The sequence below is a fragment of the Leuresthes tenuis genome, unplaced genomic scaffold, assembly GCF_036924035.1.
Source record: "Leuresthes tenuis unplaced genomic scaffold, fLeuTen1.0.hap1 SCAF_17, whole genome shotgun sequence".
In the NCBI taxonomy this organism is placed as follows: Eukaryota; Metazoa; Chordata; class Actinopteri; order Atheriniformes; family Atherinopsidae; genus Leuresthes; species Leuresthes tenuis.
This window is the reverse complement of record NW_027325371.1, coordinates 29,556,635-29,562,262: the sequence shown is the minus strand read 5'-3', so window position 1 is coordinate 29,562,262 and position 5,628 is coordinate 29,556,635. Positions and strand designations below refer to the sequence as shown.

The 5,628-nt window shown below is 43.7% G+C and overlaps 1 non-coding gene across 1 annotated transcript; it reads right to left on the bottom strand.

Moving 5' to 3' along the window:
- Window positions 1–218: 218 nt before the first annotated feature.
- On the bottom strand, window positions 219–332 carry LOC140274292 (U5 spliceosomal RNA). The gene has a single exon (XR_011908259.1). It is a non-coding gene; the product is annotated as a U5 spliceosomal RNA (small nuclear RNA).
- Window positions 333–5,628: the final 5,296 nt, after the last annotated feature.

Below are 5,628 nucleotides of genomic sequence, written 5' to 3'. Positions count from 1 at the left end.
GGTGGCCAGAGTGTCGCCCACCCGCTGCACTGAGCACTCTTCAGCCCTTTTAAATGGTATAACTTTGCACTCCCGCACGCTCCAGCAAGCACCATTCAAGCAACAACTTTGCACTCCAGCTTCGAACATCGGCACAGTCGCAACAAGTAAGGCGACTCTACTCAGAGAAGTCACTCTGCACAGTAACAAGATTTCTTTTGCACAGACAGAAAGGGCTTCACCCGCAAAGGTAAAGCCTGCCAAAAATAGAAACAACTCATTAGTGCTGCTCTCCACAGAAATCTTTAGTAAAAGGCGAAAGACTTGTACGTTATGAAGAGAAACCAGAGTACGATTATCCGTCACTGCGGGAGCAGGGCATCAGGCTTGTTGGCATAGCCACCTTCCCCATGGTGAGCTTTGCTTGGTTGAGACGCTTGCTCCCCCCCCCTTGCACCTCGGCTGACCAAGTAGGAACAATCGGGCCCTATTCGATGGCTGCCTTGTCTTTTACTCTGTGCAAAAGACAAGGCAGCAACAAAAACACCACGAGAATCCCGTATTGAGGCTTTGTTCTGACCGCTCATTCGGGGTCGCATTTCTTTCAAGCAATTCTCCTGGTTAGCCCACACTCGGCTCGCTCCCATAGCCGTGTTAAAGTCTACTTCGCATTCACTCTCTTTTCCCATCAGACTCTTAGGATTTTATCTATAAAATGAATTCCTTCACTCAAACTATGTGAAAACTGCTTTGTCCTTAATATTTACCATGTCTAGAAAGATTTAAACAAAAAAAACAACGTTGTACTTTGCAGTAAAAGAAAGAGCAAATCTAAAGTTTCAGGAATCCAAGAATAAGCTTACTTTCATGAGTTTTTCACGATTTCGGATTTTGCTATAAAATGAATTCCTTCACTCAAACTAAATTAAAACTGCTAAACCGCTAATCTGTTATATGTAAGGCAGATGTCAAATTCACCGAAATAGGATCAAAGGGTATTCGGCCAATCGAGCTGTAGCAACTTCGGTAAAAGAGTATAAGTTGAAGAGTTTGTGAATAAAGGTGTGCGCACACATAGTGTGCTGTACGAAAATAGGCAGGGAGCAATGCCGGCTGGGGTATATGTTCTTGTATGTTGTCTGACTGTTTGATTTGAATGTGTTGTGTAAGTGTCCTGTTGAATGTTACATGTTTGGGCTTTGACACGCTTCACTGTGGTTGTTAACTGTGTGGTGTGTCCTGAAATGTTATATGTTTGGGCTGTGTGACATGCTTAATGCTTGTCAGTAGCTACCCACTTATTCATATACTATCAAAGTATGTCCGGACTTCTTATGTTGTAAGTTCCCATCAAAAGCGGAAGCGGAGGTCTTCGGATGCAAGTGGGTGTGAATATCCCACCATACAAGTATGGTGGAGAGGAAGCTGTGAATGGCCGACCATAGTAAAAGGCGGGTGAGAGAAGGTGCGAATGCCTAACCATACATCATCAAAAGAGGGAGCGGAGGTGTTCCGCTGTAAGACGGTGTGAATGTCCGACCATAGATGGTAAAAAGCGGGTAAGAAAAGGTTAAATTACCCGACTGTACACAATCAAAAGAGGGAGCGGAGTTGTTCAGCTAAGAGAAGGTGTGAAAGTCCGACCTTGGTTTGTAAAAAGCGGGTAAGAAAAGGTTCGTATGCCCGAATATACACCATCAAAAGCGGAAGCGGAGGGGTTCGGCTGCAAGATATTGTGAACGTCCGACCAAAGTTTGTAAAAAGCAGTTAAGAAAAGGTTCGAATATCTAACCAAACATAATCAAAAGCGGGAGCAGAGCTGTTCGACTGGAAGTAGGTGTGAATGTCAGATCATAATTTTCAAAAAGCTGATGAGAAAGGGTGAGAATGCCCGACTATACATCATCAAATGCGGGAGCGGAGTTGTTCGGCTGTGAGTAGGTGTGAATCTCCGACCATAATTGCTGAAAAATGTGTTAGAATAGGTAAAAATGCCGGTCCATACATCATCAAAAGCGAGAGAGGTTGTGTTCGGCTGCAAGTAGGTGTGAATGTCCAGCCATAATTACTCACAAACGGGTAAGAAAAGGTAGTATTGCCAGACCATATATGATCAAAACAGGGAGCGGAGGTGGTTCAGCTGCAAGAAGGTTTGAATGTCCGACTAAAGTTCAAATATATTAAAGAAAGCGGGAGGAGAGGTCTTCGGATGAGAGTGGTTGAAAATTTCCAACCATAATGTATAAAATGCGGCGAAAAAAAGGTGTGATAGAACACTAAAAGGTGGAGCGGAAGTGTTCGGCTGCAAGAAGGTGTGAATATCCGACTATATTTGGTGAAAAGCAGGTGAAGCAAGGTCTGAATGCCCAACCTTACATCATCAAAAGCGAGATCAGAGGTGTTTGGCTGCAAGAAGGCCATAGTTTGCCAAAAGCGGGTAAGGTGCGAATGTCCGACTAAATATCAACAAAATTTGGGGCAGAGGTCTTCGGATGCAAGTGGGTGTGAATATCCAACCATACAAGTATGGTGGAGAGGAAGCTGTGAATAGCCGACCATAGTTTGGAAAAAGCGGGTAAGAAAAGGTTTGAATACCCGAACATACACCATCAAAAGAGGGAGCGGAGGTGTTCCGCTGTACGAAGGTGTGAATGTCCGACCATAGTTGGTAAAAAGCGGGTAAGAAAAGGTTAAAATACCCGACTGTACACAATCAATAGAGGGAGCGGAGTTGTTCGGCTACTAAAAGGTGTGAAAGTCCGACCCTGGTTTGTAAAAAGCGGGTAAGAAAAGGTTCGAATGCCCGAACATACACCAACAAAAGAGGGAGCGGAGGTGTTCGGCTGCAAGAAGGTGTGAACGTCCGACCAAAGTTTGTAAAAAAGCAGTTAAGAAAAGGTTCGAATATCTAACCAAACATAATCAAAAGCGGGAGCAGAGCTGTTCGACTGCAAGTAGGTGTGAATGTCAGAGAATAATTTGCAAAAAGCTGATGAGAAAGGGTGAGAAATCCCGACTATACACCATCAAATGCGGTAGCGGAGTTGTTCGGCTGTGAGTAGGTGTGATTCTCCAACCATAATTGCTGAAAAATGTGTTAGAAAAGGTAAGAATGCCGGTCCATACATCATCAAAAGCGGGAGAGGTGGTGTTCGGCTGCAAGTAGGTGTGAATGTCCATTAATAATTGCTTTAAAACATGAAAGAAAATTTTCGAATATCAAACCTTACATGATCATTAGCGGGAGAGGAGGTGTTCAGCTGCAAGAAGATGTGAATATCCACCCATAATTACTGAAAAATGGGTAGGAAAAGATGCGAATGTCCAACCATAAATCATCAAAAGCAGGAGTGGAGTTGTTCAGCTACAAGAAGGTATGAAAGTCCAACCATGGTTTGTAAAAAGCGGGTAAGAGAAGGTTCGAATACCCGAATATATACCATCAAAAGCGGAAGTGGGGGTGTTCGGCTGCAAGAAGGTGTGAACGTCCGACCAAATATTGTAAAAAGCAGTTAAGAAAAGGTTTGAATATCCAACCGAACATAATCAAAAGCGGGAGCAGAGCTGTTCGACTGCAAGTAGGTGTGAATGTCAGATCATAATTGCTGAAAAATGTGATAGAAAAGACTAGAATGCCGGACAATACATCATCAAAAGCGGGAGAGGTGGTTTTTCGGCTGCAAGTAGGTGTGAATGTCCAGCCATAATTACTCACAAACGGGGGAAGAAAAGGTAGTATTTCCAGACCACACATGATCAAAACAGGGAATGGAGGTGGTTCAGCTGCAAGGTGTGAATGTCTGACTAAAGTTTGTAAAAACCGTGTAAGACAAGGGGCGAATGCCCGACAATGTATGATCAAAAGAGGGAGCGGAGGTTTTCGGCTGCAAGGTCTGAATGTCCAACCATAATTTGTAAAAATCGGGGAAGAAAAGGCTCGAAAGCCCGACTATACACCATCAAAAGCGGGAGCAGAGGTGTTCAGGTGCAAGCAGGTCTGAATGTCCAACCAATAATTACTGAAAAATGGGTAAGAAAAGGTGCGAATGCCAAATCATACATCATCAAAAGCAGGAGCGGATGTGTTCGGCTACAAGAAGGTTTGAATGTCCAACCATAGTAAGTAATAGGCGGGTAAGAAAAGGCTCGAATGCCCGACTATATACCATCAAAAGCGGAAGCGGAGGTGTTCGGCTGCAAGATGGTGTGAACGTCCGACCAAAGTTTGTAAAAAGCAGTTAAGAAAATGTTCGAATATCCAACCAAACATAATCAAAAGCGGGAGCAGAGCTGTTCGACTGCAAGTAGGTGTGAATATCAGATCATAATTTGCAAAAAGCTGATGAGAAAGGGTGAGAATGCCCGACTATACACCATCAAATGCGGGAGCGGAGTTGTTCGGCTGTGAGTAGGTGTGAATCTCCGACCATAATTGCTGAAAATGTGTTAGAAAAGGTAAGAATGCCGGTCCATACATCATCAAAAGCGAGAGAGGTTGTGTTCGGCTGCAAGTAGGTGTGAATGTCCATTAATAATTGCTTTAAAACATGAAAGGAAATTTTCGAATATCAAACCTTACATGATCATTAGCGGGAGAGGAGGTGTTCAGCTGCAAGAAGATGTGAATATCCACCCATAATTACTGAAAAATGGGTAGGAAAAGATGCGAATGTCCAACCATAAATCATCAAAAGCAGGAGTGGAGTTGTTCAGCTACAAGAAGGTATGAAAGTCCAACCATGGTTTGTAAAAAGCGGGTAAGAAAAGGTTCGAATACCCGAATATATACCATCAAAAGCGGAAGCGGAGGTGTTCGGCTGCAAGAAGGTGTGAACGTCCGACCAAAGTTTGTAAAAAGCAGTTAAGAAAAGGTTTGAATATCCAACCGAACATAATCAAAAGCGGGAGCAGAGCTGTTCGACTGCAAGTAGGTGTGAATGTCAGATCATAATTGCTGAAAAATGTGATAGAAAAGACTAGAATGCCGGACAATACATCATCAAAAGCGGGAGAGGTGGTTTTTCGGCTGCAAGTAGGTGTGAATGTCCAGCCATAATCACTCACAAACGGGGGAAGAAAAGGTAGTATTTCCAGACCACACATGATCAAAACAGGGAATGGAGGTGGTTCAGCTGCAAGGTGTGAATGTCTGACTAAAGTTTGTAAAAACCGTGTAAGACAAGGGGCGAATGCCCGACAATGTATGATCAAAAGAGGGAGCGGAGGTTTTCGGCTGCAAGGTCTGAATGTCCAACCACAATTTGTAAAAATCGGGGAAGAAAAGGCTCGAAAGCCCGACTATACACCATCAAAAGCGGGAGCAGAGGTGTTCAGGTGCAAGAAGGTCTGAATATCCGACCAAAAATTAATGAAAAATGGGTAAGAAAAGGTGCAAATGCCAAATAATACATCATCAAAAGCAGGAGCGGATGTGTTCGGCTACAAGAAGGTTTGAATGTCCAACCATAGTAAGTAATAGGCGGGTAAGAAAAGGCTCGAATGCCCGACTATATACCATCAAAAGCGGAAGCGGAGGTGTTCGGCTGCAAGACGGTGTGAACGTCCGACCAAAGTTTGTAAAAAGCAGTTAAGAAAATGTTCGAATATCCAACCAAACATAATCAAAAGCGGGAGCAGAGCTGTTCGACT